The following is a 7,293-nucleotide window of genomic DNA, read 5'->3' on the forward strand; positions in this document are numbered from 1 at the left end:
GAGACTAAGAGGCGCTTCCTCGGGAGTTCGCCCTGCACATTTACGTTTGAGACTACGAGGCGGTTCCTGAGGAGTTCTCCTTGCACATTTACTTTTGAGACTACGAGGCGGTTCCTCGGGAGTTCTCCCTACACATTTACTTTTGAGACTACAAGGCGATTCCTCAGGAGTTCTCCCTACACATTTACTTTTGAGACTATGAGGCGGTGCCTCGGGAGTTCTCCCTGCATATTTACTTTTGAGACTACGAGGTGGTACCTCGGGAGTTCTCCCTGTATATTTCTTTTGGGACTACGAGATGGTATCTCGGGAGATCCCCTACTGTTTACACCCGTGTGTTGTACTGTTGCCTTGTTATGTTTCCTTTCGTTAAATTCTAGTCTCTTATTATACTGTATATTCTCCTGCCTTATTTTTTATTTACCAGTGGGCCTGACCTGACCTCGTCACTACTCGACCGAAGTTAGGCTTGGCACTTACTGGGTACCGTTGTGGTATACTCATGCTACTCTTCTACACATGTTTTATGTGCAGAACCAGTACTTCTTATCAGCCCCGCTATTAGCCGAGTGTGTTTGTTGTTGTACAGAGACTTTATGGTACATCTGCCGCGTCTACAGACCTCGGAGTCCCCTTCTATTTTCCCCTATGTCAATTACCTTCTATACTTCTTTTATTAGACTCTGGTGTATAGAGATACTACTTTTCCTTCTGTAGCTTTTGATTTATGATGTTCCGGGTTTTGGGAAGACTGTGTATTTATAGAGTATTGGTTATTGTACATGCCAAGTGGCATTGTTACTAGTTATTTAGTTATCTACTGCTGTTAGTTGCCAAGTTTTACTTTCATTTTATTATTTTTCGCAATTTGTTAGGCTTACCTAGTCGTAGAGACTAGGTGTCATCACGACGTTATACAGAGGGAATTTGGGTCGTGACAAGTTGGTATCAGAGCTCTAGGTTCATAGGTTCATGAGTCACAAGCCGGTTTATTAGAGTCTTGCGGATTGATAGGAAGACGTCTGTACTTATCTTCGGGAGGCTATGGAACTGTTAGGAAAAATTACACTTCTTTGATTCCTTGTCGTGCGAAATTGTTGACTTCGAAATTCTAAACTTCTGTTTTCTATTCTCTCACAAATGGTGAGTACACGTACAGGCGGATCTGATGACTAGGCACCCGCGCCTCCTGCTAGATCCCCGAGAGGACGGGGCCGAGGTAGAGACCGGGGACGTCCATGCGGTGCAGACAGAGCACTGCACGAGCTGCTATAGAGGATCCCCCAGTAGCTCCAGTTGGAGGGCATGCACCTGAGGTACCTGTTGCTGCACCACCCTTCTAGGAGACTCTAGCCTAGTTTCTGAGCATGTTCGGCACCTTAGCTTAGGCTGGATTGATTCCACTTACTCTTGCCACATCTCAGGCCGGGGGAGGAGCACAGACTCCCATCGCCGGTACCCCAGAGCAGCAAGTTCAGGTAGACCAGGCCTAGAGGTCATCCCTATGCAGCCGGTAGCTCTAGTTCAACACGAGACTAGGATAGCAGTTTCTGAGGCGGAGCAGCTCAGACTTGAGAGGTACAAGAAGTACCACCCTCCTACCTTCAGTGGATTGGCGTTAGAGGATGCCCAGGGTTTCTGAAGGAGTGTCACTCCATTCTCCGTACTATGGGTGTAGCTGAGTCGAGTGGGGTTTCTTTTACTGCATTCCAGCTTAGAGAAACAACCTATCAGTGGTGGCGTGCTTATGAGTTGAGTTGTACGGCTGAGGCAGCTTCACTTACATGGACTCAGTTCTCGGACATGTTTTTGAGAGAGTATGTCCCTCAGAGAGACAGGGACGCATGGCGTGCAAAGTTTGAGCAGTTGTACTAGGGTGCTATGACTGTGTCAGAGTATGCAGTTCGTTTCAGTGATTTGGCCCGACATGCACCGGCCTTGGTAGCCACAGTTCGAGAGAGGGTTCGTTGGTTTATTGAGGGACTCCACCCTAGTATTAGGATTAGTATGGACTGGGAGTTGGAGATAGATATTTCTTACCAGTAGGTTGTGAGTATTTCTAGGATATTGTAGGGCATGCTCGCTCGGTATAGAGAGGAGAGGAAGGCCAAGAGGTCCAGAGAGTCTGGAACTTATAGTGGTACTCGTGCCCCAGCTGTAGTTCGCCATGGTAGGGGCTTTGAGAGTTGCCCCATCCATTCAGCACTTCTAGTTGCCAGTGGTATTCTGGACCCATCTAGGCCCCAGGAGCCTTATTATGCACCGTAGTATCTAGTGCACCTCCTGCACGGGGTGATTTTAGTGGTCAGTCCAGTAGACCTAGCTCGAGCCAGTCACAGCAGCCACGCTCTTCGAGAGCTTGTTTTGATTATGGCGACACTCGCCATCTAGTGAGGGATTGACCCAGACTTAGGAGGGGTGCACCTCCACAGACTTTTCAGACACTGCGTGCTCCACCGGGTCCTCAGGCTATGATTCCAGCACCAGCTATCGCCCCACCTGCTCAGCCAGCTCGAGGTGGAGGTTGGGGAGGTTGAGGTCGCCCTAGAGGGGGAGGCCAAGCCAGATATTATGCTCTTCCGGCTCGTACAAAGGCAGTTGCTTCCGAATCTATCATTACATGTATAGTTCCGGTTTGTCATAGAGACGTGTCGGTCTTATTTGATCCAGGATCTACATATTCCTATGTGTCCTCTTATTTTGCCTCATATTTGGGCATATCTCGGGATTCCTTGAGTTCCCCCATTTATGTGTCTACTCCTGTGGGAGATTCTCTTGGTGTGGACCGCGTATATTGGTCGTGTTTGATTGCTCTTAGTGGTTTCGAGACCAGTGCCAATTTAATATTGCTCAGTATGGTAGACTTTGATGTTATCTTGGACATGGACTGGTTGTCGCCCCAATATGCTATTCTTGATTGTCACGCTAAGACCGTGACGTTGGCTATGCCAAGATTACCGCGATTAGAGTGGAGAGGTACCTTAGAGTATACTCCCAGCAGAGTTATTTCATTTCTTAAAGCTCAACGAATGGTTGCGAAGGGGTGTGACGCGTATCTAGCTTATGTAAGATATGTCAGTATTGATGCCCCTATAGTTGAGTCAGTCCCAATAGTGAGGGACTTTCGAGATATGTTTCCAGCTGATCTTCCGGGCATGCCGCCCGACAGAGATATTAATTTTGGCATTGATTTGTTGTCGGGCACTCAACCCATCTCTATTCCTCCATATCGTATGGCTCCTCCTGAGTTGAAGGAGTTGAAGGAGAAATTACAGGAGTTTCTTGATAAGGGCTTCATTTCCTAGTGTGTCATCTTGGGGTGCTCCTATCTTGTTTGTGAAGAAGAAGGATGGTTCTATGTGTATGTACATTGATTATCGCCAGCTGAACAAAGTTACATTGAAGAACAGGTATCCATTGCCTCGTATTAATGACTTATTTGATCAGTTACAGGGTGCTAGAGTGTTTTCCAAGATTGACTTACGTTCAGGCTATCGTCAGTTAAAGATTCGGGGGCCAAATATCCTGAAAACTATTTTCAGGACTCGGTATGGTCACTACGAGTTCCTTGTGATGTCTTTTGGGCTGACCAATGCCCCAGCAGCTTTTATGCACTTGATGCACAGTGTGTTATTGCCCTATCTTGACTCTTTTGTCATCGTGTTTTTTGACAACATTCTGGTGTACTCCCGGATTCGGGAGGATCATGAGCAGCACCTGATGACTGTTCTTCAGACCTTGAGAGAAAAAGAGTTATATGCAAAATTTTCAAAGTGTGAGTTTTTGTCTAGACTCAATGGCATTCTTGGGTCATGCAGTATTGAGTGATGGGATTAAGGTGGATCCGAAGAAGGTAGAAGCAGGTTAGAGTTGTCCTAGACCGTTATCAGCTACGGAGATCCGGAGTTTTCTTGGTTTGGCGGGGTATTACTGGCCGAGTTATTCTTTATAAACCAACTATTCCGAATAAGCTTTGTGTTGAAAGGTATATGTTCAAACTGTGTTTTGGATGCTCTTATCATATGATTATATCCTTCAGGAATATGTTCAAAGCGTGAGTTGGGTATAAAAATATTATGACTCCAAGTAGTGTTTCAAGTGAAGGCTATTATGCCAAATTTTGTAAGAAGTCTAAATGTACATAAGACTCTTACTTGCTCATAGGTGTACTAAAAGTCATGATTAGTGATTCCTCGTTGTCGGTAATCTATATTGATGCTTGAAAGTAAAAGTTGTGTGTTAGGGATATAAAGTGTGAAGTAATGAGTTGGGGATATAAAGTATGAACTAGTGAGTTGAGGAAAAAAATGTGAAGTAGATAGTTTGGGATATAAAGTGTGAACACTGTGCCAAGAATGAAAGTTATACTTGTAACTAATAGCACCAACAAAAGGAAATGGTATGTGAAATATTATGAAATGAGCCTTGTTTCAACTATTCTCAATTGACTCCGAAAATAGAATTACCCAAAAGCTTATGTATTCAAGTCATGTCCAAATGTGGTTGTTCTAACTAATGCTAGGCTTGGTAGGTATTTCCAATGTGTTTTAAGCCTTTACATATTTATAAGTTGAAATTGTCTATTGCCCTTTTGGGGAAATGTACTTCAAGAATATTCTCTATGTTGATATTTATAATGATGAGCCTTAAAAGTAATGAAATGAAAGTTTAGAATATGAGATACAACCATCGTGCCATGAATGAAGAATAATATGTATGGAAAAAGGGATCCAATGAAAGAATGATGTTGTAAATGGTTGAAAGTACTAATGAAGTAATAGTATGAACATGAAATGTGGTCGTTTTCCTGAATGAAATTTATAAGATGTTGTATGTTCCAATGGTTTAAACTATAGTTGTATACTTCTGAAATAATGTATGTAAATGACTTCGATGTCAAGTCATCAAGAATCATGAACTTAGATAATGACCTCAAGATGTTAAGTGAGTGAATAACGAGATGAAAGGGAGATGTCCTATGCTAAATGATGATGAACCTTAAGAAAAGAAATTGGGCTCATGTGCCATAGAAATTGACTTATTGATTTATCATGCATATACTAATGTAATGAGCTATGATTCTCCATGACGAGCATGATCATGAAGTGTTCCAATGATCCCGGAACTTACGACCTTAATGTAATGTTAATCACGTCGCTTTGAGTTTATAAATGGTTATGTTCATAATGATGTGTTATGAACCCTATGGACGGGCTATGCAACACATATGTGTATAATATGTGAACCCTATGGACGGGCTATGAAATGTATAGGTGTATAATATAATATGAATCAACACTGTGAACGGTCTATGAAATGCACAAGTTTATTGTATGGTATATGTGAATCATGTGAATGGTCTATGAAACGCACATGTGTATTGTGTAAGTAAACACTGTGAACGATCTATGAAATGCACATGTGTATTGTGTAAAGTCCCATTAAACATTTCCTAATGATTTAAGATTTTGAAGTGCACCAGCGGTATTTGAGGATAACGTATTCGAGTATTAAAGGATACCTATGGGATAGGACCACATCATTTTGAAATGAAAATGTATGTTTAAGGTGTGTTGGAACATAATAAAGAGTTTTGTGTATGGTAAGAATTTGTGTGGAACAAGTTTGATATATTAAGTGGAAAGGATGTCTCAATTTGCACAAGACCCGATTTCAAACGAATAGAAATCCCTCAATATAAAGACTTAGTCGTTACCTCTCCAATTAAAGCCCTCTAAGTCTAGTTTCTAACTCTTCAAACCGTTCGTCATTTGGACAGTCTTACAAGAAGTTATGACCAAACTACCAAAGGCTGGTAGAGGAGTGAACTGCGGATGCGAAGCATCCGAGGCTGCATCCGAAAGAAGGGCTAGCAGTGAAGTGCTACCATAGCATCCGGGGCAGCATCCGCAACCCAGATTTCAGGGTTCATTTTCCCCACTTCACTTGGACAAATATTGGAGCTTTTCTCCACTCTCTCAAGATCACCAACTCCCCTCTTGTTCAAGGTAAGCAATTCCTATTATCTTGGTGTGAAATTCCATCATTTCTATACTAGTATTGATGAAATCTACACATAAAATACTTAGATTTTCAAGAACTCAAAAGAGGGCTTTGCAAGATTTCTTCCAAAAGGTAATCCTACACCTTAATACTTACATGTATGGATATATTATGGGAACATGTGTATGAATTAAGTATTAGAACTTATGGTATGGTGATTGGTAGCCATAAGTTCCCAATTTAAATACATAACCATTGTAGAGATTGAAAGGTGATTATTTGATAGGATTTTGTTGGTTGAGTGTGGATGGATAGTCATGTATGTGATGTTGGAAGTTATGAATTGTTTAAGAATGATGGGGAGATAAATTGTTGGTAAATGGTAGTAGTTTGATGAACTAATTCTATGGTTAAGAGATGTAGAGATTCATGCCTACTAAGTGTTTGATAAAATGCCTAAATGGCTTAAACTATGGAATTTGTTACTAATGGTGTTCCCATTTGATGTTGTTATTGTATATTGAAGTTTCTTAGTGTAGTGGACCACTGTAGTATCATTAAGGGGCAAATTTAAGGTATGTTGGCTAAACTACACTCTTAGAATTGAATTCCACGATGTTCCCGTAAGTTTCAAGTATGGTTGTCTCAAGTTCCTTATTCTATGTTCCGAGAGGTTCCCAATAATTTTGATTGTCCCGAATAAGCATAGCGTCAGGAATTATATATTAAAAAGGTGTTACGAACATTCCTATCACATTATTTTATCCTTTGGGAATGTGTTCAAGAATGATATGTGTAATAAAATTCTATGTCTCTGAGTCATGTTTCAAATGAAGGCTATGATGCCAAATTGTGTAAGAAAATCTCAATATGCTTAAGACTCTTAATTGCTTATATGTGTACCTAAAGTCTTCATTGGAAATGTCTTATTGTTGATAATCTATAAAGATGGTTGGAAGTAAAATAAGTGAATTGGGGATATAAAGTGTGGCCAACGTGCCAAGAGTGAAAGTTATTAAATGAGCTGATGTGAGCAAGATTATGAAATGAGCTTTCATTCAACTGTTCCAAAATTGTCTTCGAAAATAGAATTGCCTAAAAGCTTATGAACACAAGTCATGCCCATATGTGACTGTTTTAACAAATGCTATGCTATGTGAGCATTTTCAATGTATTTTGCGTTCTTTCATATTCATAAGTGGAAATCGTGTATTTCCCTTTTTGGGGAAATGTATTTCAAGTATAAATGGTGTGTTAGGTGTTGATTATTTTAACTTGCGCATCAATTGC

This window comes from Nicotiana tabacum, chromosome 9 (assembly GCF_000715075.1).
Source record: "Nicotiana tabacum cultivar K326 chromosome 9, ASM71507v2, whole genome shotgun sequence".
NCBI classification, from domain to species: domain Eukaryota; kingdom Viridiplantae; phylum Streptophyta; class Magnoliopsida; order Solanales; family Solanaceae; genus Nicotiana; species Nicotiana tabacum.